Source organism: Pelodiscus sinensis, chromosome 16 (genome assembly GCF_049634645.1).
Source record: "Pelodiscus sinensis isolate JC-2024 chromosome 16, ASM4963464v1, whole genome shotgun sequence".
In the NCBI taxonomy this organism is placed as follows: Eukaryota; Metazoa; Chordata; order Testudines; family Trionychidae; genus Pelodiscus; species Pelodiscus sinensis.
This window is the reverse complement of record NC_134726.1, coordinates 27859675-27887261: the sequence shown is the minus strand read 5'-3', so window position 1 is coordinate 27887261 and position 27587 is coordinate 27859675. Positions and strand designations below refer to the sequence as shown.

Genomic DNA, 27587 nt, shown 5'->3' with positions numbered 1-27587 from the left:
GGCTGGGTAGTGGGGGCAGGGGAGAGGGAACAGGGGGCAAGATGCCAGTGGAAGCAGAGAGTCCCCTGCATCCGCCTCCTCCCAGGATTCCCCCTCCCCCCGAGAAGCCGGCGCATGCCTCCTCCAGGCCCGACTCTCCCTCCCCCCCACAGTGCAGGGAAACCCCGCGCGTGCCTGCCCCGGAGCCGAAACATACACCCTTGCCCCCCGTGGTGCAGGGAAACCCCACGCGTGCCTACCCCATGGCCGACTCACCCATCCTGCGCTGGTGCAGGGAAGTCGCCATACTCCTCCTCCGGGGCTGATGCCCCCTCCCGCAGCGCGCTCAGCAGAGCAGCCAGCGCCAGAAGTGGCGCTAAGCTGCAGGATTTCCATCCACCCACGGGAAGCCGGCACTACGTCTGTTTTCCCTGGAGGTAGGTAGTGGGGCTTCTCGGGGGTTGGAGGAAAATGGGGGAGGAGGGGCTGGACACCTCACGATCAACTGGTTGAGGTCTCTCTATTGACCAGTCGATCGCGATCGACCTTGTTGGTGACCACGGCTCTATAGCATGTTCTGTCCAGTTCTCCATGGTGATTTGTAGGGGGGTCATAACCTCAACATAAGTCTGCAATGCAATGCTGTTGCCAAAAAAAAAAGAGAAAAAAGCAAATACAATAGCATGGAAGTTGCAGGAGTTGATAGTACTGCTCTATTCGGTGCTGGTTAGGGCTCATCTGGATTACTTCATCCAGTGGTCACTAATGTATAGAAAGGAAGTAGAGAAACTGGAAAGGATCCAGAGGGGAGTGATAAAGATGATCAAAGGGATGGAATGCAACCAATACGAGGAAAGGAATACTTCAAAGTAGGAATAAGAGATCCTCCGGAAAAGGGCTTTTTTCTGGAGGATCGGGGCCAGTGTAGACGCTCTTTTCCGGCTTTTCTACAAGCCGGAAAAAAGCGGCGGACATTTTTATTTAAATCCCCCGCAGATTTCCCTATTACGACCTGGAAAATTAGCATGCCCCTTTCGGAAAAGGGGCCAGTATAGACGTAGCCTGTATGTTTAGTTTGGAAGGGAGGACATGATAGCATTCTTGAAACGCTGGAAAGGCTGCCACAGTAAAGATAGAAAAAAGTTGTTCTCTTCTGCCACAGAGGGCAGGACAAGAGGCTGTGAATTAGAACTATAGCATAGCAGAGTTAATATCCGAAAAACTTCTTAGCTGTAAGAACAGTAGGACAATGGAACAGACACCTAAAGAGGTTGTGGAAGCTCTTTCACTGGAGCTTTTCAAAAGGAGGCTGGGCAGCCATTTGTCTTGGATGGTTTAGACACAACAAATCCTGTATCTTGATAGGGGGTTAGATTAGACGAGCATTGCAGTCCTTTCTAACCCTTGTGATTCTGTAAAGGGAATCTGCTGTGTTTTTGGACTGTGAAAACAGTAGGGAGGGTGAGAGAGACAGCATTTGAAGGCAGCTATAAAAAGAGTTGCTTTTACCTTTGGCATCAGCACAGCTTCACACTACACAACTAAGGGAGCAGGCTGGTTAGTTAATGAAAAACACTTCTCCTTTTTGTATCCTTCCAGCAGGCCATCAATTGTGTTTTTTCTCTGTGTTAAAATACTAGCCAATTATTCTGCCTCTCTGTAATATATATTCAAAGTGTATCCAACTGACCTAAGCACAGGACAAGAATTCTGAAGTCCCTGGATTCTAATCCCAGCTCTGTCTCTGATTGCATGGCCTTGAGCAAGTTACTTAAACTATTTGTCTCCATTTCCCCATCTGCAAAATGAAAATAATATTTACTTACCGCACATATAAATTACAGGACTCTGAGCTTGTGTTCATGGTGCCACTAAAGCACATGAGAGATGACTGTTAATATAAACTAGGTACCATTAAGTATTCCTGCAGAGTCTACACTGGGCAATTACAGTGCAACTTATAAGAGTGCTTTACAAGTCACACCCCTCTAATGTGCTGCCATGCCAGGTAGACAAGCCCTTAATATGTGTTGAGTGCTTTGAACTTGTAAGATGTATTGAAGTGCTGAGTATTATTGCTAGAAGGATAAACAGTATTGTTCATACACAGCAAAGTGGTTTAATCTTTGCTTAAAATGCAAAACTCAGTGCAACTTAAACTATGGAGCCACTGTGTTGCCTTCATAACTATTTTTTTCTTAAGTTTTGGTAAATCTCGTTAAAAAGTTGAACAACTTGTGCATGTGTCATCCTTCTTATGAAACTTTCTAAATTATTTCAGTGCTACCTTGTGGCAGTGAGTTCCACCAGCTAATTATATGTCATGAAAAAAAGTTTTTATTTCCTTTTATCAGTGTTATATGTATTGTGTTTCCATTTCATTGGGTGTATCTGCTTGGAAGTACCTCTGCACCTGTGATTACTCACAGATGTGTTTTAGGCAAAGCAGCACCCTTTCATTGCCAGGAAGGTTAAAGATGTCACAGTTAATTTCAGAAATGTTCTGTTTTGGTTTCAGTGTTTAGGGCAGTGGTCTCCAACCTTTTTAAACACAAGATCACTTTTTGAATGTAAGTGCAATCCAAGATCTACCTCAAACCAAATGCCCTTCTCCCGCCTCCTTTGTGCTCTTTCCCCCGCCTCTCTGTGAGGCCCTGCTCACGCCTCACTCCCCCACCTTCACTCAGTTTCACCAGGCTTGGGCAGAGGGTTGGGGTGCAGGTTCTGGTCTTGAGTTAAGGGATTTAAGCATTGTCTACACGGTGGCTGTGTCTACACTGGCATGAATTTCCGGAACTGCTTAAAACGGAATACTATTCCGTTTTCAGTTTTTCCGGAAAAGGAGCGTATACATTGGCAGGCTGCTTTTCCGGAAAAGCCGAGGCATCCAGGCTGGGCGGCAGGAGCTGCCACTTTAAAGGCAGGATTACCTTACCCATCCCATCCCTCCGGTGCCTGGCTCTGTGGGAAGGGGAGTTGGTTGGGGGGGCGCTGGGGATACTTGGCTCTGCGGGAGGAGTGGGAGCATTGGGATGAGGGGCACTGGGGTGCCTGGCTCTTGAGGAGGGGTGGGTACATTGGGATGGGGGTATGGGGTACCTGGCTCTGGGGGAGGGGTGGTTGCATTGGGATGGGGGGTGGCTGGAGTACCTGGCTCTGGGTGAGAGGGGGTACATTGGGGGTAATAGCACTTTAAAGAGTAACAAAACACGTAGATGGTATCATGAGCTTTCGTGGGCAAAACCCACTTCCGCCCACTAAAGCTCATGATACCATCTACATGTTTTGTTACTCTTTAAAGTGCTAATAGACGATTTGTTGTTTTTTAAATTTTTCCTGTTACAGACTAACTCGGCTACCCCTCTGAAGCTTATAAAAAAAAGGTTGAGAAACACTGCTCTGTACCATTCCTTTTGGAAAATTCCTTTTGGCCTCCCTGTTTCCTTTCCCCTTTAGCGACTTGGGCAGGCAGGAGTTTTGGTAAAAATATATCAGAAATATGCACACAGTGACCGCTCTACTTCAACTGGTGCTGAATAATCAGAGCCTCAGTTCTAAAGGAGATGGCATTACTGAGGTGATAGATCCCCCTACATTTTGTTGTGGATTTTCCAAAGAAAATGCTGATGTTTTCTATAGATCACCCACATCTCCCAGTCATAGCAGAGACTTGGGATTAACTTTCTCAACTAAAAGTCTTATACATGTTCAGATGTTTTGATTGTGAACACCTGGCAAGGCAGTCTGCTCAAGGCAAGGTTGGCCTTGAATCTTGATATCTATGGCTTCAGTTGAATGGCTTGTGTGAAATTGGAAGAGCAGCTCAGAGAGACCTCTCTCCTTTACTTAAGTATAGAATCTCATGACAGCTTGAAGGAAAAAGTCCTCGTGGTAGACAGAAAGCCGCACTTGAAATGTATCCTCAGCCTTAGGCTATTTATTGCTTCAAATGCCTTCAAGAAAGTAAGAGTGATTCTCGTGTTGTGTGTTAGTTTTATTTAAAACTTTTTCTGAGTGTTATTTTAACAGGTAAGTTTCTCTCTTACAATCATAACTCTCATGTAGTTTATCGCTGTGCAATAGTATGAAAAACAATTAGGCTAACTAGGCAGTTAGGAAGCATTACAGATTGCTTACAATAAATTTGATATGCTCAATCTTTTTTTACCTTTTATTCATTAAAGCAACGAGTTACTCATTTGCTATAACCGTGGTTTTAAATGCTTGATTGAAATATAGTGATGAAATTCATGTTTAGGTTGTATAACATTTATTTCTATTGTGTTTTATAAAACTTACATATTTTAAGAATTTGACATTTTTTATGTAAAAGACATGAACCTAATGAGAACAGGATATGGACAAATTAAAGAGAAAAAATTATTTAACAATGTAAACCACAAAAACTTTATAATTTATATTTGTCTGTAGTTAGTAAAATAAGTAATTAATTAAACAACAAATATCCTAAGAGGTGGATTATTTACAGAGGTGTAGTGAGGAGGGGGGGGGGAGTTGCCCCTGGGTGCCACGCTAGAAGGGCGCCAGTTTAGTCCTCCTCCAATCCTCCTGTTATCCCTCTGCTCACCTGCTCCTCCTCTGACCACTGCCACCCGCTGGAGCCGTCCCCTCCCTGCCTCTCTGCCCCCAGCCTGACCCTCCTCCACCTCTGCCGGAGGGTTAGTGCATGCAGCGCCCGGCCCCAAACTGGAGGGGGTGGGGTAAGATGCGGTACAAGCTTCCCTCCTCCCAGGTTGGGCTCAGCCGTGTGCCAGGTTCAGGGCCTCGCCACACAGCAGCAGTGGGGGGGGGACACATACAAATTTTGCCTTCACCCCCAGGCGCATAACACCCTTGCTACGCCTCTGATCAGCGCTTCATTTGCATTGCCCCTTCCAACAAAACGTAGTATAGATATAGCCGTAGAGTGTGAGGGGCTCTGAGCTGAGCTTGCAGCAGGCAGTTGGTTTACAGGAGGGCGTTCTAGGTGCAAGCCCTGGGAGGGTATTTACATGCATGAGGGCCCAGGGCTAGGGCAGGGGCTTGAGGTATAGGAGGTGGTTCATGACTTGAGTAGGGGTTGAGTATGTGGACTCCAGCTGGGCACTGCTTACCTCAGGTGGCTTCTGGGTGGTGGTGCAGTGGGGCTAAGGCAGGCTCACCCCTGCTGTAGCCCTGCACCACTCCCAAAAGCAGCCAGAAAACTTGCTCTATCCCTAATCCTGTTGTGCCCCCTCTCTGATTTGTGGAGATAAGATACAGGGTGGGAGAAGGGGGCACCGTGACATTAGCGCCCTCCACAGCAAGCAGGAGGCTCCTGGGGGAACAGCTCCAAGGCAAAGGGCTAGAGATGCATAGCAGTGGGAGGAGGAGCAGCTGAAGTGCTGCACTTGATAGCCACATGTCCAAACCAGTTAGGGTCACCTGTCAGAGGCTCCAAGATCTACCAGTGGTTGATGGTTTGGGGCTATTGAGTTGGAAACGTCTGAGCTCTTCTGTCACATCCCAAGAGGCAGTGATGTTTTGACACTCAGTGCCTCATATCACAGCAATTAAATTTCACTGAAGTCTGGGAAAGAAGCTTGGGCAAGACCATATACCAGTTGAACCCGGTGAGAACCAGGTTTTCTGTTCCCAAAATGCATCTGTATCAGTCCACCCAGAGATACCTGGGAACATTAGAAGCTGATGTAGATAGACCATGGGGCGGTAAAATATGCCTCTTATTAGATCATGCAAATATGGTGAATTGGCTGAAACTAATCTCTGACCATCCTTAATGCCCGATAGGGAGACCACTTCCTTTTACCATAAGTGTTGTGTGTTTTTCTGTTTCACCCTATGTCTTCCTCTGGCATCATAAGACACTTCAACTCCTCTAACTTAGCTTCTGGACCAGAGTAATTTCTGCCTCCATTCCAGCTGCCTAGAATAGACTATAGAAGTGCTGGGAGTTAGAAAGAGCCTCAGCTCCAGGAAAGATGGAACGTAATTACAGTAGATGAAGGGCACTCTGCAGTGCTTCCAAGAGTGCTGCAATTGGAAAGTAATCACTGTTTGTAAGCAGGCAGGAATGAGGAGTAATCAGCCAGGTAGCCTTGACACATTACTACAAGAATTAATATTATCTTCTAGAAGTAGCTCAATAACGCATACTTGTGTGACACTGCAGGTCTTGTGTGCTTGCAGCTGGAGTTACTCAGTGGGAAATGATGTAAGTAAAGTTAGCAGTGAGTTCACAATTCACTCCAGTCTAAGCTGCTCCAGAGTGGAGTGAATAGTGCAAGAGCATTGACTACAGGAAGTGTGTAGCTAATAAAGGGCCAGACTCCCAGCAGACACTGTAAGAAATTGTAGGGGAATACTGGCTTTGGGGAGACATGCAGCTATTCCAGTTCCAAGCTGTAGTATGAGCTGTCTCTGGAGAATTCAGTAGTTACTGGCTTGAAGTTGCTACAATATTATCCTCTTCTAGCAGGAAGCATTATAGATTGTTAAACTGGAATTGCAACCTTTTTCCTTCTTATAGGAACAGTGGGTTTCTGTACAGAGATGACTCTTGTTGTGATGAAGACGGCAGTTTTCTTGTTTTCCTAAGCCCCAAGAGACAATGACAGCTGCAAAATGACGTACATCAGTCAGAACTGGAGAAATAGCCTTTTCATTTGTAAAAAAGTCTTTGCAAGTGTGTTTGGTGCTGCTTGATATCCTGTCCCTTAACAATAAAGCCCGCTGGTATCTATGAGTGAGGAGAGAACAGTCAGTACAGACACAAAGCTAACACCAGGCAGTGAACATCTTGATTTTCCTCTGATGTGAATCAAGAAGAAGAGACGGAATGAAAAAGCTACAAATCTGGCCAGAAGCCATTAGGAGAGCAAGAAAGGGTATTCATAAAAGCTCTTGTGTGTGAAAAGCAAATGAGAGAATTAGAAACCCAAAAGGAGACCCCAGGAGGGACTGATGAGTAATGAAATGGAGAATAATGTACCTGTATAACTCCCAGATCCATAGGGGTCATTTGGGTTTCAAAAAAGTGATCTATAGCTACAGCGCACTATTGCAAACCTGTTTCTAGCAGGTCCTCCTACCGTGTGAGAGTGCTGCTCTGCTTTCAGCAGTTCAGAATACTCAGCTGTTTGCTCAGCTTCGTTTTGAAATAAATCACTAAGCAGCATATTGATTGTCTCTTCCAGCGTTTGCTGTACATTAGTTTATGTGCGTTGACTGTTTAATTATGCTGCAGGTTTGACAAGTTACTAAATACTACATGGCTTTATGAACAGCATTACTAATATTCCAAGGGACAAAGGTTAGATGTGAATATTATTATTCACAGAAATATTATCATTTATGTTACAGTTGTGTCTGCAGACCACAATCTGGACTGAGGCTGCATTGTGCTCTGGAGAGCTTATAGTTTAATAAATAAAAACAAATGAAGAGTTGAGAATGGAGAATAACACACAAGCAAATGAACAAGGTGGTGCAGTTTTGTTAGTTATGTTATGTGGCTGTTGGTTTGTTATTTGGGGTAGAAGTAGTTCAAGAGGGGTGGCAGGAATGGGGCAATTACAGTAAAACTCCAGTGGTCCGGCATCCAATGGTCTGGCACTCCTGATGGTCTGGCACCATCTGGAACCTGGAAGTGCTCCGGGCAGCCGGACAATTGGAGCTACTCTGCCCCCAGCTTCCCCGATTCAGCCGCTGCTGAAACTGACCAGCGGCTGACCCAGGCTTCCCTGGTCAGTTTCAGCAGTGGCTGACTTGGGGACACCTGGGGCAGAGCAGCTGGGGTGCTGCTGGGTTGGTCCACTAGCGCCCCCCTTGCTATAGTCCAGCATATCTGATGAGCCGACACCCCCTAGGTCCTAAAGGTGCCAGATTATCAGAAGTTTACTGTACTAAGGTAGGAGGAAGGAGAAGAGGGACAGGCCTAGCCTTGATCAGAAGCCAGAGTTCTGTGGTATTCACAGCTGAGAGATTTGGAAAAGGACAGGGCAGGGGCTGCTCACATGATATTGGGGTTTTTTTCCCCTTTGCATAAGGGATAGGCTTGGGAGGAAGCACAGAGGTGTTTGAGAGTAAGGGTATCCAACAGACAGTAAGGTCTGGGACCCTTGGTAAAGCAAAGGTGACTCCTGATGTCATGGTAAATTAGGCAGCTATGTAGGGCAGAGCTAAATGGGAAATAGCCTGTATGATAACAAAACATTTGTGTTTGAGGGTGTGTCTACACTGCACCATTATTTTGAGATAACTAGCATTATTTTGAAATAACAATGCGAGCGTCTACACAGCTATTCTGTTGTTTCGAAATAATTTCAAAATAATGAAGGGCTTATTCCAAAATCTGTAAACCTCATTCTATGAGGAATAATGCCTATTCCTCAATAGCTATTTTGAAATATGGCGTGTGTAGACTCTCCACTGCTGCTATTTCAAAATAGCCTCTCACCAGGGCCATTCTAAGTTATTCCTCCCCAGTGCCTCCTGGGGCTCTAAATTGAGATAGCACGTCTACATTAGGGAAGCCTGCCTCGAACTAGTTTTGAAGCTTCCCTGTTGTGTCAACGTGCTATTTTGAAATAAGCGTGCAATGTAGACGTACCCTGTGATGAAGTGGAGGAGCTAATGGAGTGACTCAAAGTGGAGGTTGGGGTGGGTGAAGCTGTAGCCACAGCAGTGATCCCCAGCAGCAGCATTCTGAATGGATCCAAAGTGGACAAAGCTGCAGTAATGAAGATCAGAGAGGAACTGGAATTTGCACCTTTATGCTGATGATTTTTTTTCTTGGGATTTGCCCTGGCTGCTAAATGCCATCACTCAGTGTCACTGGATTGCCAGTGGTGTGAGGGCAGATCGAACAACAGGTTTCCAAGGGAGTTTTGAAATGGTGCCAAACAGGCCTGGCACCAGAGCAATTGTGCAGTGCTTGCGAGCATTTCTTTCCTTGTGGGCTTTCGTCATTCAGATGGCAGGCAGCAGGCACCCTGATCCCTTATGGTGTCATTCCATTGATATGTTCAGTTCACATAATAGTCACTGTTGAGCACTGTTAAAGCTGGGAGGCGAGAGGCACGGTTTACTTTGGTAGGTAGCAGCTGAGAGAGGGCCAGAGTGGGGTTTGGTGATGACTATCAGATTTTAGAAATACATTGTGTTCTCTCTCCTGCTGCTGTCTTACTGATGGCTGGGACATAAATCTAGTTCTCAGAATCTTTCCACATGACTGTCACATTTCCCCGAAGGTAGGGCATTATGGAGAATAAATTCTCAGGATGGGAGGAGGAGGAAGATTATCTTTGGGTGACATTGTGTCTGTGCTTTCACACCGTGCTCATCACTGTCATTTTTCAGTGCATAGATGTTGTATCTCAGGTTCCTGTAGATTGGTGTCAAGTGTCTTTCCTGATGGATTATTAATACATCCCAAAGCACTCATAGCCTATCTAATAAAAGCAATAAGTGTCCAGGTACCCAGCTGCATGACTAGAAGATTTATGGCTAAGAGCAGCAAAAGAGCAACTGGGGAAGTAGAGGTGTTGCTCAAAGAAACTTTAATATCTCCAGCCCCAACCTTTCATCTCTTATATCTCGTCTTTACCAAGGAATGTATCAAATTAGGGGGCCCAATGGGAGCAGACAGGGGATGTTATATCAGTGCTGCCGTAGTTAGGATTGTGTCAGCAGTTCTCATTAGGAACCTCTATTTTCATAGGAATAGGACTAGTCTGTAAAACCCACTCTGGGCAGAAACTTAACATAAATGGTCCCTGCCTGGGATGAAAGTATTTACATTTGAAATGTAAAAATTGTTGCATATAATGTGAAGCCATATGAAATTAAAGGGACATGCAGCATTACCAGCGTCAGGCATTCAAAAATCATGAGAAGAGTCATGAGATTAGTTGAAGTATTTAAATTTTTTAAAAATGTGGGTTTTGTTTTATTTGTCTTCTGGTGTCTGAAGCTATGTCTACACCTAAACCCCTAGGGTATGTCTACATTCACGGCCTCTTACGCAAGAATCCACAGAGCGTCCACACTGCCCGCCCGCTCTTGCTCAAGGAAATGTACAGTATGGCGTGGTAAAAGAAGGCTTCTTATGCAAGAGCTACACCCTTATTTAACAGGTGTAAGCCCTCTTGCGCAGGAGGGCAGTGTGGACGCTCGGCAGGGATTTCTTGTACAAGAAAGCCCTATGGCTAAAATGGCCATTAGAGCTTTCTTGCGCAAGAGAGCATCCACATTGCCATGGGCGCTCTTGCACAAAAGCACAGCTCGCACATGGTGGTGTGGAAGTTTTCTTGTGCAAGACTTCTTGCACAAGAAGCCACCAGTGTAGACATAGTCCTACAGTGGCAGCAGAGGAGTCAATAGCCTTGCCCGGCCCCAGGCAAGGGACGGATGGTGGCTCCATTCACCCAAAAGGGGCAGAGGCTGGGAGCAGCCAACCCAGCGCCAGCAGGAGCATGCCAAGCCGTGCCCCCTCTACTCCGAGCCAGCCTTTAGTGCTGCATGGAGTATACCGCGCAGCAATCGCGTGGCAATTTAAAGGGCAATTTAAAGCAGCAGCAATGGCCAGGAGTCATGGGCACTTTTGAATTAATGGCCCTCTTTGCCCCTCCCATTGGCAGGCCTTGGTGCCAGTGGGCAGCACTTCAGTATAAACACTACCTATGCCACGGGGAGAGTTTCTCCCATCAGCATAGTTAATCCACTGGTAATTCTTCTGTCAGTTTAGCTCTGTTTATACTAGGGCTTAGGTCAGCATATTCTGTCTCTGAGGGGTGTGGCTTTTTCAGCCCTCTGAAATGTACCTATGCTGATGCAAGTTCCCAATGTAGGCTAGCCCTGAGCCTTTACATTAAACTCAGGTGAGTTCTAGAGGCGCTCTCTGCTGCCTTGAAGTCCAGCAACTTTCTTTTAAAATGAGAACTGAGATTCTCACCTAATCACTTAGTTTCAGGAGCTGGAGCTTTAAGAAAAACATCCAGTATTCAAAACTCAAGATAAAAATCATAAGAGTTGAGTCATTTAGGTATCTGTTTAAGATTTTTTTTAAAATGTAGATTAATCAAATTCATTTAATTCATGCACAAAAAAATCTCTAGGAATGTGCATAGAGATTGTGTAGTCGGACCCTCAAAAGTCAGAAAGTTCTAACTAGGCTAAACAAAAGCTAAGGTACTCTGTCTCCATTAACACAACAGAACATCACAGAATTTTTTCTGCACCCTCACATGCACATGTAGCTAAACTAAGCTATGATCATAAGTTTTTAATATTTAATTTCCTTGGCTTCTTAATAAGGAGAAAAAGAAACTCTCCCCCAGTCTGTAATTAAAAAAGCAATCAGCAAAGAGAAATTGGTGTGTATATATATCTCAGTCCCTAGGGGCTGCAGGTCGACTACTGTCTGTTAGAATTGCAAGCTAAAAAGCAAAGACCCTCTCATGTGCATAACGATGCACGGCAGCAATATGGGAACAGCTGCAGTTCAGCTGCCCATACTGGACAGGATTTATTAGTAGCATTTATTTATGTGTATTACTGTAACACATAGGAGCCCTACTCATGAAGCTGGACCCATTGTGCCAGGTGCTGTACAAACATAGAACAAAAAATGTCCCTGCCTCAGTGAGCTTAAAATCTAAGGCTAAGTCTATGAGTATATGTACACCACTGCAGCAGCACAGCTGCAGCCGTGTCACTGTAGTGGTTCAGTGTAATCACTCACTACAGGGCCAGTCCTAACCAATTGGCGGCCCCGGGTGACTGCCCGGCTTGCCCATAGGATTGCCAGATAGTTTAAAAAAAATACTGGACAAAAATTTGTCAAGCAAAAAAATAAATAAATAAAAGGGTCGGGGAATAACCAGGGAAACCTCGGGGGAGGATTCGGGAGGTCAGGCCGAAATGCGGTTGCGGCCGCCCCCAGCACCGTCTCTGACTCACTACATCAGTGGGAGGGCTTCTTTTTGGCACTTGTGTCTGTCCCATTCTGGGTCCAGTGTGGGACTGGACCAGTCTAGTCCAGTCCCCAGCTTGAGAGAGCAGTAGTGTTAAACATTTGCAAATAAGAACTCCCAGCTAACCCTGAGTATCAGCCCTGTTATTGTATGAGGTGTCTCTTAGTTTTCTCCTTTTCAAATCAAATACTCATCAACTTCTTCATTTTCTTATATGAAAGCTGCCTTTCATAGAATCATAGAATAATAGGACTGGAAGGGACCTCGAGAGGTCATCGAGTCCAGCCCCCCGCCCTCAAGGCAGGATCAAGCTCCGTCTACACCATCCCTGACAGATGTCTATCTAACCTGTTCTTAAATATCTCCAGAGAGGGAGATTCCACCACCTCCCTTGGCAATTTATTCCAATATTTGACCACCCTGACAGTTAGGAATTTTTTCCTAATGTCCAATCTAAACCTCCCCTGCTGCACTTTAAGCCCATTACTCCTTGTCCTGTCCTCAGAAACCAAGAGGAACAAATTTTCTCCTTCCTCCTTGTGACACCCTTTTAGATATTTGAAAACCGCTATCATGTCCCCCCTTAATCTTCTTTTTTCCAAACTAAACAAGCCCAGTTCATGAAGCCTGGCTTCATAGGTCATGTTCTCTAGACCTTTAATCATTCTTGTCGCTCTTCTCTGTACCCTTTCCAATTTCTCCACATCTTTCTTGAAATGTGGCGCCCGGAACTGGACACAGTACTCCAGCTGAGGCCTAACTAGTGCAGAATAGAGCGGCAGAATGACTTCACGAGTTTTGCTTACAACACACCTATTGATACAACCTAGAATCATATTTGCTTTTTTTGCAACAGCATCACACTGTTGACTCATATTCAACTTGTGGTCCACTATGACCCCTAGATCCCTTTCCGCCATGCTCCTTCCTAGACAGTCGCTTCCCATCTTGTATGTATGGAACTGATTGTTCCTTCCTAAGTGGAGCACTTTGCATTTCTCTTTATTAAACCTCATCCTGTTTACCTCTGACCATTTCTCTAACTTGCTAAGGTCATTTTGAATTATGTCCCTATCCTCCAAAGAAGTTGCAACCCCACCCAGTTTGGTATCATCTGCAAACTTAATAAGAGTACTCTCTATCCCAATATCTACATCATTGATGAAGATATTGAATAGTACGGGTCCCAAAACAGACCCTTGAGGAACTCCACTTGTTATCCCTTTCCAGCAGGATTTAGAACCGTTAACAACAACTCTCTGACTACGGTTATCCAGCCAATTATGCACCCACCTTATCGTGGCCCTATCTAAGTTATATTTGCCTAGTTTATCAATAAGAATATCATGCGAGACCGTATCAAATGCCTTACTAAAGTCTAGGTATATGACATCCACCGCTTCTCCCTTATCCACAAGGCTCGTTATCTTATCAAAGAAAGCTATCAGATTAGTTTGGCATGACTTGTTCTTCACAAACCCATGCTGGCTATTCCCTATCACTTTATTACTTTCCAAGTGTTTGCATACGATTTCCTTAATTACCTGCTCCATTATCTTCCCTGGGACAGACGTTAAACTGACCGGTCTATAATTTCCTGGGTTGTTCTTATTCCCCTTTTTATAGATGGGCACAATATTTGCCCTTTTCCAGTCTTCTGGAATCTCCCCTGTCTGCCATGATTTTTCAAAGATCATAGCTAAAGGCTCAGATACCTCCTCTATCAGCTCCTTGAGTATCCTGGGATGCATTTCATCAGGACCTGGTGACTTGCTGACATCTAACTTTCCTAAATGATTTTTAACTTGTTCTTTGTGTATCCTATCTTCTAAACTTACCCTCTCTCTGCTTGTATTCACTACGTTAGGCACACCTCCAGACTTCTCGGTGAAGACCGAAACAAAGAAGTCATTGAGCATCTCCGCCATTTCCAAGTTTCCTGTTACTGCTTCTCCCTCCTCGCTAAGCAGTGGGCCTACCCTGTCCTTGGTCTTCCTCTTGCTTTTAATGTATTTATAAAAGGTCTTCTTGTTTCCCTTTATGCCTGTAGCTAGTTTGATCTCATTTTGTGCCTTTGCCTTTCTAATCTTGCCCCTGCATTCCCGTGTTGCTTGCCTATATTCATCCTTTGTTAGTTGTCCTAGTTTCCATTTTTTATATGACTCCTTTTTTATTTTGAGATCATGCAAGATCTCCTTGTTAAGCCATTTGCCTTGACTGTGATCATTTCCATTGCACTTCCCTGGACTTTCCTACTCCTGTGCCTTAATTAAAAGAAGGAATTATATTTCAGATGGAGAAATACAATTAATTTATAAAATGGCATTGAAATATTTTCCACACATTTCTCCATCTCCTGCTTTATACAATCCAATGCCATCTGTGGTGTTTCTGACCACCAGTGTCCCCTGAGCAGATACTTTCATTAAGTCCTCTGGAGCAGTGGGGGCACAGGGGAAGAGAGAGACTGACTGACTGACTTGCTGTTTCGCCTATGTTCTGATTGAGAACCCAGAGTGTGTTGCAGTAGTTTTAAATTGTTACTGTCATGATTATGAGGGTTAGCCAGCAGCCTGGGGATTAAGGGGTTAACTACACCTAGCCAGGTGGAGTGACCAGTAGGAATGTAGGTGGGACTTTCAAACTGGGACAAAGGAATTTGGGTTTTTTTCTTTCTCCTTTTGTCTCTGTGTGAGTTCTCTGCAGCTACAGAGAGGGACAAGCATGTCTCTCTCTCTCCCAGACACCATTCTTCATTTTCTGTAAGTAGGGTAAAGTTTAGGTAGTTTCGTTAGGTTTTATTGTTTTAAGGATTGGGTATGGGGTCTGAGATCTGGCACTGTTTAAAAGATGTTTTGGCTTTTTTTTGTAACTAAGTTCTAGGCCCATGGAGTTTCTCCATGAGTATATTTTGTTACCTTCCTATCTAGTCATTATACTTGCAACAGGAATATTGTTGTAATAATAAAAGTTCTTTCTTTTCTTTTTATTAACCTGGCATTGGTTAATTGTGTGCTCTGATTTTTATTTTAAGGGTAAGATTTCCCAAATGATCTTTCCCCTGGTTTCTTTAGCAACATTTGGGTGGTGGCAGCAGAAGTTTTATTCCCAAGATCTAGGCTTTTTTAAGATTTGGGGGGAAGTTTTATACCAAAGCCTGGTAAATAAGGCTTTGGGGTACACTTGCTGGCCCCCACTTCTGCATTTATCATGCCAGAGTGTGGAAGGAGCCATGACAGTAACTTCCTCCTCCATTATTTTGCACTTACTTGGGTTGAATTCAACCTGCTATCATGATACCCATTTTACTAATTTAGTGTAGGAATTCTGTGGTTCCGCACAATCCTTCCTGACCTTGACTAACCGAAAAGATTTAGCACTGGTAACAATGTTCCCTCTAATCTTTTCCATCTTCATGCAGATTTTTTTCCATCCATGTGCAAAAAATAGATTGTTATATGAACTGAGGCTTGTGCAAATGTGCATCACAAGTGGAAACAAAAATCCTAGAAGTGGGCGCTCTGCTAATCAGCTGGGAGGCATTTGAATCTCTCCTGAGTGGCTGTATGAGTGCGCAGCTTACAGGGAACACCAACTGGTAGCCGTTTTTGCTGCTGAGCCCCTCTATATGAGCAATTAAAGTTATACGGGACACCACCAGTCTTAGTGCTGATATCTGAATGCACCTCTCGAAACCTCAAATCACACTGGGGTACTAGCCTTTTATTCTTGCTCCGTGTTTCCTATTGTTACCCCTTTTTTAATCCACAACAGGATTTTACCTCCTTCTCTGTGATTACTAAATTTTCTTAATAACCTCTTTGGAAGCACTTTATCAAAAAAGCTTTTTGAAAATCTAAATAAAGTGTCTCCAGCAGTTTTCCTTTATCCGCTGTTTTGTTAACTCTTCAAAAGTATTCTAACAGATTACAGAGGCACAATTAACCTTTACCCAAACCCATGCTGGGTTTTCCTGATTGTATTATAGTTCTTTAGAAGCTTTATATATTTCTTTAATAATTTTCTCCACTACCTCTACTGGCACTTGAGTATGGCTTATTATTCTAAATTGTTAAGCTCCCCCTTAGCACCCTATTTTGAAAAGCTATTAGCCACTTTCTCTTCCTCTGTCATACTTAGTTGTTGCATGATTTAATGGTGAATTCCATATGTGTGTGATGTCTATTTATGATGTAGCCACCATGGTGACAGGCACGCTAAAAACGCCAACCTCAGTTCTGATCTGCAAATCACGTCTCTGTCCCTCCCCCCTTACCCTTGGGCCTTACCTAAACAGAAAATTTTCCTATTGTGCTTAGTGTTGCCAGCTGATTTAGCAATTTTGGGATGGGAAAATGTACTTCAGAGACCACAAAACTGCTTTACACTTGCTACCAGAGCTAAAATGTGACCACACTTTCTGAGGTAAAAGATCTGTGTATTAAACAAGACTGTGCCATTAACCTCTGAAAGTTTAGTTTGAATTAAGACTTGCAGCATAGGTTGTTTCTCATTTCACAAGTTTAAACTTAAAAAGCTATTGTCTGAAATAAGCACGGTTAGCTTCACTATTTTGCATATTGTCATCTATCTAATAACAGAACAACAGTCAGGAGCTAACTGACAGCAAATATTTCCTGTAGTAATGACTGGCATTGCATTATGGGGCTAAATTTAGGGGCTGCAATGCAAACTGCTATCCATTTGCCAACCATTGAATGTTCTTAGTAATCGTTGGTCTTTGGTCTGCTTGCTAGATTACATTGTGTCATATATTCTCAGTCATTAGAAAGCATTACAAGCTTTTGGAGAAGATAAAATAAGACAAATGACTCATGTATGAATCTGTATTTTCCTGGTTACTTCTGCTCTGAAGCATTTGTATTTGACACCTGCTCCATCAAAAGGTCCTGTTTCCCAGTACTGATAGTAGTTCCTTGCTTGTTGGTAATTTAGATAGTGATGTTTACAGAAGCCCAGTATGTAAAGTCTACAATGGTGATGTTTTTGTCTCTATAAACTCAGCAGTAAAAGACTTGGAAGCGAGCTATGTGGAGGTTTCCGTAGTATGTCTGTAATTAAGATCAACAGTGCTGCTTTATGGACTCCCCTCAGCTCATGTTAGAAGTGATGGTGCTAATTGATTATTGTAATTCATTACAAATGCACCTTAATTAAATTACCCATCAGTGGTTATGAGATTAATGATGATAATTTAGGTGAGCCCATGATTAAATTTAGGCTTGTAAACTTTCTCAGTTATTATAAAAAAGTTCATTGAGGGTAAAGAAAGGGGAGACTGCAAAGGGTAAGGAAAAGGATCAGATTGGTTTTCTGAATCCAGCTATAGGACGTGTTTAGCCGAGTTGCTTCACCGTGGAGCAGACCTCAGCCCTGAGTAGAGGAGCGCCTGTTAAGTTTGTCCCACAGCTATCAATCATACCCCCTCCCCCCTTTACTATAAGATCTGAGCATTCACAGTCTTTATTTAATCTCACAACACTTCTGTGGGGGTAAGGAAATGCAGTTATCCCCATGTTACAGATGGGAGGCTAAGTGACTTGTCCAAGATCACACAGGCAGGTCTATGGTGAAACCTTAGTATCACATGGTCCAGGCTAACTCACTAACTTCTCCCTAACCTTCCTCTCCCCCAGCCTTTTAAATGTATGGGTTTTATAAAGAGGGGAGCATAGGAAAACAAACATAACAGGAATACAGATGTTTTTGGGAGGGTTTCTCTTATGTAATCAAAAAAGTGGGAGGAGTGAGGTTTAAATGTTTGGTATATGTGAGGAGGGGAAGGGGCTGGCATAGGTGGAATTTAAAAAATTGCTGCAATGCTAGAAGTCTCAATGTAGCATTGGGAACTGAAAAAGGAAAGCTGAGATTGAAAGTGAAACTGGCCAGTCTAGTTCCTGCTAGATCTGGCCTGGGCAAAATATGGCCTACAGGCTAGGTCCATGGACGCAGAGAGGGACCCAGGCAGGCTCCCTACTTGCCCCGCCCCACCCACACTGCTCAGAAGATGCCGGGCTGTTTCTCATTCAGAACTGTGAGCCAGGAAGGGAGGAGGGGGAAGGCTTCAGGTGCTGCCCCAGTCCCCAGCACAATCCCATTGGCCGGTTTCTGGCCAGCCACGAAGCAACACACCCCCTCCCACTCATAGTTATTTACACACGGACATGGCCGTGCAGCCTGTGTAACATACTGGGCTGCTGGCTGGGAGTCACCAGGTAAGTCTCCTGCCCAGAGCCTGCTTCTGGCACTGCAGCCCCTCCCTTCTCCAATCCCCTGACCCCATATCCCCTGCCATGTCCAGTACCCCAATTCCCTGCCACAGGGGGGAGGGATAGTTCAGTGGTTTGAGCATTGGCCTGCTAAACCAAGGGTTGTGAGTTCAATCCTTGCAGAGGCCATTTAAGGATTTGGGGCAAAAATTTGTCAGGGATGGTACTTGGTCCTGCTGTGAAGGCAGGGGACTGGACTCAATGACCTTTCAAGGTCCCTTCCAGTTCTGGGAGATAGGCAATCTCCATTATAATTTTATAAAGATCACAATCCCCTCCTGCCCTACGTAACAACTCAAACTCCTGCACCCCCAAATCCCCTGCCTTAGGTCACAACCCAAATCCCTGCACCACCTCCTGTATCTCAGTCCCCTGCCCTAGGTCACAACCCCTTCCTGTCCTAGGTCACATCCAAAACCCCTGCACCCCAGTCCAGTCCCCCAGGCCACAACTGCCTCCTTCACCCAAACTCCCTCCCATACCCCACACTCCCTCCTGCTGCACAGTCCCTTACCCTTTCTGCTCCCAACCTTTATTCCAGACCCCACACCTCCTCCATTAGTATCATGGAAGAGTGCGGCCCTTGACCATTTACCAAATTCTTGGAGTGGCCCCCCAACAAAAATTATTACCCACCCCTGTGCTAGACTGAGTTCAGTGCCTAAACAGATTGCAATGTAGGAAGTAAACAGTCCTTACCAATAGTGAAGAGAAAACTAGATGTTTCAGCTTCTTTCATTTGTATCTAAGGTGGCAGCTGTAATACAGAGAAATACAGTTTTTCTAAATATATTATTTTTATCTTGACAATATCTCTCTCCAATAAATTGTGTGAAGTAAGGTGGTATTACAGTGAATCTTCTCCAAGGGTGAAGCCAATGCCTGCTGCTAAACACTTATTGATCCCTGGAAAGAATGAATTTTTTCTGATATGGCTCTCCTTTGCGCCTTGTATTTTGCACGGATCATTACTTGATGTTTCTGCAGAAATAGCAGACGGAAATTGTATCTTCTCCTCTACTTGTAATGTGTTAATCACTTTGGTAGTGAAGCACCAAATACACAAACTAAAAATTTCACTCTTGCTTTTCCCCCGGAGATGTTTTATTCCAGGGATGGTCTTCACAGGATCATATTTGAGAGAAAACTCACCCATCAGTTCATAGATTCTAAGGCCTAAAGGGACCATTGTGATCATGTAATCTAATCACCTGCATAATAATAAACTCATCTGAAATAATCCCATTGGAACTAGAGCAGTGATACTCCAACTGTGGCTTCTGAGCCACAAGTGGCTCTGTAATGTGTCTCCTGCGGCCTTTTGCAGCACATGATATTATAACAAAGTGTGTTTTCATAATTAACCCATCTAAGTTATTCATAGTCAGGATGCTTTTACTGTGTTATTAACCAATTGTAGTTGATAAAATAATAATACTTGGTCAGTCATTTTGCTGTGAAAACTGTATGATGAAACAGTTTCACAGTGTTGGGTAATGTGAATTTCTACCAATGTGAATTTGTCTAGTTTCAACTTCTAGCCACTGGCTCTTATTTTACCTTTGTCTGCTAGATTGAAGAGCCCATTGTCAAATATATGTTTCTTCTGAAAGTAGTTGTAGGTTCTGATCAAGTCAACACTTAACCTTCTCTTTGTTAAGCTAAATAGAATGCAAAAGCGGTGAGGAGTCCTATGGCAAAGACCCCAAAAGCGTATGCTCCAACACTTCGGATAGTCTATAAGGTGCCACAGGACTCCTCGCCACTTTTGCAGATTCAGACTAACACGGCTACCCCTCTGATACTAAATAGAATGAGTTCCTTGAGTTTATATCCCTCTCTAGTTTATCAACATCCTTGAATTGTGGATACCAAAACTGAACATAGTATTCTAGCAGCATAGGGGGAGGGAGGGCTGCATGTAACCTGCTTATTAACCATGTACATCATTACACTTTGACATCCTTACTCGCCAGCCCCGCCTCTGAGCCCCACCCCGAACCAGAGCCCACCCTCCCTCCCTCACACATGCGAATCCTCTGCCCCACCCTGGGGAAAATGAGTGAGTGATGATGGGGAAGAGCGAACGACTGAGGGAGAAGGGATGAAGAGAAAGGGGCCTCAAGTCAGGGCAGGAGTGTTCAGTTTTATTTGATTTTATTTGAACCTTAGTTGCACTGTTAACTCATATTTAGCTTGTGATCCACTATGACCTCCCAGATCTGTTGCCTCAGTACAGGACAACAGAACGAGGTAATGTTCCCACAATGAGAGTAAGTTTGGAGAGCAATGCCAGCCAGTACAGGGCTATTTCAGGTTCTGCCTTAAAATTTGGAGCCTAGAGAATTTTTCCTCTTGCCAAATACACTAGCTGGTGAAGTTATATCCAAATATCAGGGGGGTTCTGGAGTGTACAGCAAGTGATTCAAGATAAAAGAGCTATTACCACATCTGTACTAACACTCTCCAAATTCATAGATTCTGAGGCTATGTTGTGACAAGCAGGCAGCCCTTATTAGCTGTGCAAACTTAATTAGCTCACATCAAAGTTTGTGGAAGACATTTCTCTAGGGAGCCCGTGGTTACCAAGAGGTTCAAACTCTGCTCAGTAGTGGTGATATTAATATTGAAAGTACCCATTGGAGGGTTTTGATGACCTTGCTTGTGTTGCTAAAAAGATGCATTTTCCAGGTTTAGGTGGTTCTTTTCACCGGTATTGTATCCAATACCGAAGTGATTTCTCCAGGGGGAAAAGAAAGGGGTGTGGGACAGAGATTTTACCACAAAGGCTTATGCATCCATCTGCACTGGGATTTTATGATATATGCCATTAAAAGCTAAATAACTAAGCCAGCAATAAACCTTTATACCAGCAGTATTGATGGGGCTAGGGACTGACTTTTCCCAGATTCAGTGCAGATCAATGAAGGAATTGTCTCCAGTTCAGCAACCCGATGTCGGCTGTCAAATCAGTAGGCTCCCCTTGCACACAGGCGGCACAGTCTGTCGATTCTGCACAGTGTAAAGGTAGCAGAGTAGCCTGCAGTGCACAGTGTCCTGGTGGTCACAAGTCATTTTTCCTTTGGAGAGTTTGGAACTGCTTTCTACAGCCCAAGCAAATGTAAATACCTATATAAAGAACTGCTCAGCAAAGGACAGCAACCAGGCAGCCCACCAATCCCAGGGACATTGGCCATTGCAGGCAGACCCCCTTAGTTAACATCAGAGCTCTGTGTGCTCGGCCACTTCTTTCTCTTTGGAGAGCCCACTGACCCTGCTGTGCAGTGTTGGGGCTGCATCTTGATCTGGCTTGTTATTGCTTTACAAAATTAAAGATTTTTGATCAGTTTCTCTTTTTGTTTCCTCTGAGGTCACAAACCCACGTCTGTATTTGTGTCATCTGCTTCTCCTTTGCTTTTTCCCCAGCTCGCTCCTGCAAAAGGGATTGCTAGATTGACGAGGGAGGAGCTGGCTCACATGGGCAGTCACTGAGCAGATGAATTGCTGAGAAAGGGCCAACGCATTTGGCTTGTGTAATATAACAGGTTTCTGGGGGCACTGCTGAGAGGTCAAATCAGGGTAAATTGCTTAGAAACAGGGCTACTTATAGCCCAAAACTGGCCTCTATAAGGCACGCCAAACCAGTCACAAAAAGCACCTTTTTTTCATGGTGGCCAGCAAGAAGTCACACAAGCAATCCCGTAGACACCCCAGCTTCTCCTGTGCCACAACCAGTAACACACCTTAAACAGATAAGAGGTTATAAAAACTAATCTCACCAAATCCAAACTGGTTCTTCCCATCCCAAGGGACCAGCCACATTCCCATATCAATTTGTACCTCATATCTTACCCACAGGCGCATGCTGTGCTAATTAGGGCTGTAATAGTTTATAGGTTAATGCTATAGATTATACACATTCTCCCCCCCCCCCCCCCCAAGTACATTTTTTAGCAGGCTGGCCAGCAACCTGGCTCAGTCCTGGCTTGCGCCAAGTCTGGGATCTTCCCCCACTGCGGCTCTGCATTTAAAGTGTATTAGGAGCCAGGCGGGCAGGTAGCCTGGCTCAGTTCCAGCTCAGGCTGGGTCTGGGAGCTCAGACCTCCCCACCCCCAGGAATCAAAGGCAGCAGCACAAGGTGGCAGGAAGCCGTTCCATAGGGGAGTTGGTTTTTAAACTGGCTCCCATCGCAAACCAGCTCCCTCCTGGCACCCCATGCTGCTGCCTCTGATTCCTTGCCCATGTGGAGGGAATTCTTTTGTTCTCCTTGTGTGAAAGATTAAAGGTCTAGAAAACATGACTTATGAGGAAGGCTGAAAGAATTGGGTTTGTTTTGTTTAGAAAAGAGAAGATTGAGGGGGGACATGATAGCAGTTTTCTAGTACCTAAAAGGGAGTTACAAGGAGGAGGGAGAAAAATTGTTCTTGAGCTCTGATAATAGGACAAGAAGCAATGGACTTAAATTCCAGCAAGGGAAGTTTATGTTGGACATTAGGAAAAGCTTCGTGTCAGGGTGGTTAAACACTGGAATAAATTGCCTAGGAAGGTTGTGGAATCTCCATCACTGGAGATATTTAAGAGCAGGTTAGACAGACATCTATCCGAGATAATCTAGATAGTGCTTGGTCCTGTCATGAGGACAGGAGACTGGAACTGATGACCTCTCAAGGTCCCTTCCAGTTCTAGTATTCTATCATTCTGCCTCCCAAAATGGAGTTGTCACCTGAGCAAGTCACCTGTTCATGCATGAGTCATCCTTAGCAGCTATTGCTTACATGCTGGTCTGAATGTTCACAGCAAAGTTCCTCAGGTGTGGATTGGCATCGCTTAAGGTACTGCTATTCATTTGAGAGCAACCCTTTCAGAATAGGTGGGTGAAGCCTGTTGATACCTCTCAGAAGCAAATATTTGAAATACAACTATGGAGCAAGTTCTCATAGCTTCAAATACAAAAAATAATATATGCATACTAACAGTATAAACAGATTTAGCAAATTATCAGCTTTCTATAGCTCACTTGACCCTCTTTGTACACAATTTGATGCAAACCTGTAAACGTAGTTACGTTTTTGCATGTTTATATCAGAATCTAATAACACCAGAGCATGAATAAGCACCGTCAGTGGTGTTCTAAGCAGAGAGGGTAAGGATCTGAACAGGCCATGGAGACTGACCTTGCTGGTCAGTTAAGGACAGAGTGATGCACACCATTGATTCATCGTAGGGAAGTTTTGATTGCTCCTTGTACCTTTCCTGTGGACTTATGTCTCCAGAACTATCAGTCTGGTGCCTTTCATGCACATAGAAACCTAGCTTTGATGATTCCACCAGGGACACTCCAGGAGAGGAAAGGAATCAGATGTGAATTCTTAAGCAGCAGCCAAATTCTGGGATTAAGAGCTGTCATTTCTCTTTTAGCTGTGGCTTTGGCAGCTATTCCTACTACACTACTCCCTAGGATCATTCCTTCATGCATCAACTCCACTGGGCTGGATATTGTAGTAGATGCCAGACTCTCGCCTCCCAAAACAAGTCTCCTACTCTCAGCTCACACAGGGTCAGAGATCCCGTGGAGGTCAGAGAAAATGCTACAAAACATAGGGAAAGCGTATCTCAAGAAAATTGATTTAGACATCACAAGTTGAAAGGAGCAAATCACCAGCTGATCTCAATGGTACCACATCATCTGTCAGTCAGTGTCCCACTTCGAAGAGAAGCTCCTTGCCCTCGAAGTTGAAAAGAGAGAGAAAGAGAAGGAAGGAAGGAAAAAGAAATAACTTTCTGCCAGCCAACTCACCAGGAGATGTCTGTACCTAAACTGGGCAGACAAGCAAACAATGCAGGTACGCAGATTAGAGAGGCAAAGGCACAAAATGAGCTCAAACTAGCTAGAGACATAAATGGTAACAATAAGAAATTCTGTAACTATATTAGAAGCAAGAGGAAGACCAAGGATAGGGTAGGCCCATTGCTTAGTGAAGCGGGAGAAACAATAACAGGAAACTTGGAAATGGCAGAGGTGCTTAATGCCTTCTTTGGTTCGGTCTTCACCAAGAAGTCTGATGAAGGAATGCCTAACATAGTGAATGCTAGTGGAAATGGGGTAGGTTTAGAAGATAAAATTAAAAAAAGAACAAGTTAAAAATTACTTAGACAAATTAGATGTCTGTAAGTCACCAAGGCCTGACAAAATGCATCACATATATAAATCACATATGGCTTCTGGCTATTTGTCAACAGGAATGTCCCCAGTTTTGCCCCTTCCTCCTGTCTGCTAGATAGTTCCTTTTCATTCTGTGTGCTGGCCCCATGTAGGTAACTGTGGGACTGATGACGGCCTAATACTTCCACCCTCCTTTCCCATCTGAGCAGCAAGGAACAGGAGGAGGGAGCAGCAGATGCAATAAGTAGTCTCATCTCAAGGCATAGCCAGTGCCTAGCCTGAGATGTTTCTGCCAGCATTGGGCTACAGGCAATGTGACTTTGCATGGACTGGCTCCATTCCCACCTCCTCCCAGCCCTTGCAAGAGTAAACTAAAGTAGAGATTTTCATAGGCTACTGGAAGTGAGGATACCTCCCTTTGAAATGAGACTGCTCTGTGCATGCAGTCCCCATATTGTGTGGAAGAACCTTGTGAGGAGTCAGCCTTTCAAACTCTCTACCCAAAGTCAAGATGTTTACTTCAGAATAAATAAATACATCTCTGCTTCAGCTGATGTGTATTTCAGACTGATTAGTAATCAGAGACTGTAACAAAACCTTTGCCTTTGCCTTCATGTTGCTAGAGGGGTACTCCCTTTAGGGCAGAGCTGAAGTGCTCTGGTTTAGAGCAGCGTATGAGAAGCCTAGGACCTCACACACAGGGAAACTGAATCCCACTCTCGCCCTATGTGCACCTGGTCCCACCAGCTTGTAGTGAACAGTTTTTGATTCTGTGGTTCGTGTTCTGAGCGGTCAGCAGATGGGCAGAGAGTTCAGGCTGATTCTGACTGAGCAGGACTAATAATAAAGACTAAGGGGAAGTTGCGTCATGTCCCATCCCATATGGTGACTCCTGCTGCTGCTGCTATTCTCCTGTGGGAAAAGTTGTGACAGCCTTCGGGACTTGTGCCCACTGTCTTTACTACTTGAATAATAGAGCACATTGGAAATGCTTGCTGTCGCTGTCAAATGCATGTTGCATACAAGTGGGGACATTTGGTATTTGGTTCCACTGGTACATGTGAACTAATGCTACCTCTTCCTTAGTGGACGCTTTCTCATTGCCTGCCAGACACTGGCCTCTCATCACGGCAGCGGAGCCCCGTGCCCTCCATTACTATCCAGCGGCTAGTTTTGGCACAGATCTCTAATCCTTAAGGCAGTACAAGTTAATGAAAATGAATTGTGAAGAGATTCCTGTAGGTTAGTTTGGTCTTTGGGGAAGGAGCTGAACAACTAAACTTAGGCCATGTGTATAGCACAAGATTATTCTCCTTAGTTCATTTTGGAATCTGTCATGCAGGCTTAATCATATGGATTAATTGTAGCTTTTAAGGGTACAGCTCCATTGCAGTTTAGCAGTGTGCTTCCCAGCTCAGGCAGACAAACAAACGTTGGCTCCGCTCAAGCTAACACACTAAAAATAAGAGTGTAACCAGGGAGATTGCAGGCAGTGACTCAAGCTAGCCACCTAAGTACATACGTTGGGACTCTGGGCAGGTTTATACTCAGGAAGCTAGTGTGAGCTGCCATTGGTACCATCCCCAGCTATGCTATTTTTTTTAATGTGTTCACTCAAGAAGAGCTAATGCATCTCTCTGCCTGAGCTGAGAAGCACACACCTAGCTGCAGTGTAGACATACTTTAGGCCTTCCTCAGCCACAGCTGAGGGACTTGGTAGAATAAATGATCTTGTAGGGCATTTGGTAGCACATTTGGACCACAGGAAAGGGCAGATTTATTTCTAGACTGAACATACCACTGTAGAAGCATGAGGGGAAATGTAGGATGGATGGTTCTCCAGTCTCAGGAGTGTTCCAGTGGCAGTCTGCAGCCAGGATGGATAACAACCAGAACATGTATGAGCCATCATTGTGACAGCACAATGGCCACCTTTTGCCTGTAGAGTGCCAGACCCCATTAGATGTGATATGCCCTTGAGTGCCATCTGCAACATTCACCCTTAGGCTGTCTTCCTCTCCATCAGCCCTCCTATTTGCCTCTTGCCTTCCATCCCTTGATTTTCTCTCTCCCTTTTTCTGTTTGACCCTCCTTTTTCTCCACTCCTCACCACACATGCTCACTGGCCTGCCCCAGGAAAGGGCTCTCCTCATGCAGTGCTGCACCACTCGTGGCTTCCTGTGCCTCTCTGGACTTTGGAAATGTGGGCAGATGCCAGCAGGTTGGCACATGTCTTGCAATCTCATTGATTCACTATTATGCAGGGTATACAAGACTTTTTTTACTCAATCAGGGAAAACCGTGGGTTATACACAGGTGGGGGTAATACTCGCAGAGTTGTTGATTTGAGTCCTACGACTTGAACTCAAGTCCGACTTAAGTCGCCTAGGTGACTCGACTCGGGTTCATTGTTTGGACTTGAGACTCTACTTGAGACTTGTTAATTTTGTTAAATCAACTTGGTGAAAAAAATGTCCAAAAATGCCAATATTGATGGCTTGTACAAAAGTGATTTGACATTTTTTAAATTAAGACTTGAGACTCGACTTGGGACTTGACTCAAAAGTGACTTTAGGGACTCGAGACTCGACTTGAGACTTGACAATGACGGCTTGAAGACAACACTGTATACTTGTGCACAGGTTATATGTGCTAATTTATGGTACTACTGTGGCGGGGTCAGGCCAGCGAGCTGCTGCAGAGAGGGAAAAAGGCAGCCCAAAAGGGTAAAAAAAACGTAAGTAGAAGCAGAGAACTGCAGGCCAATTAGATGCAGCTGGGAGGGAGCTGGCTCAAGCAGATTGGGGCCAGCTGACTTCTCTGCTGGCTGGCTGAGGGCCTTTAAAAGCCTCAGCAGTTGGAAGCTGGGGAGGTGTGTGAGAGGACAGAAGGGAGTTGGTGGAGAGAGAGAGAGGAAGAAGTTCGAGAGAACACTCTGTAACAGCGTTAGGTAAAGGCAGCTAGGGAGGGAGTCTGAGGAGGCATGGCCGGACACCCTACCACAGAGACCTGCTGCAAAACCCAAACTCTGGGGTTAGGAGTGAGAGGCCTGCCCAGTGGTGGCTTGGGCCCTTGCCACACTACTCAAGTCTATTGAAATGCAAAAGACCACAGCATGCTGTTTTGAAGAGTTCATAGTACCTCAATACACGAGGTCCCATGGGGTTGACAGATAACTCA

The 27587-nt window shown here is 44.6% G+C and overlaps 1 protein-coding gene and 1 long non-coding RNA gene across 8 annotated transcripts in view; one reads left to right on the top strand and one right to left on the bottom strand.

The window, feature by feature from the left end:
- The window catches only part of MAD1L1 (mitotic arrest deficient 1 like 1), a 743124-nt gene that overhangs the window by 631225 nt on the left and 84312 nt on the right, over positions 1–27587 (top strand). The window lies entirely within an intron of this gene.
- On the bottom strand, positions 16707–26380 carry LOC142818622 (uncharacterized). Its single transcript, XR_012896178.1, has 3 exons — positions 26206–26380; positions 18944–19001; positions 16707–17026 (listed from the first exon to the last, which is right to left on the bottom strand). It is a non-coding gene; the product is annotated as an uncharacterized LOC142818622 (long non-coding RNA).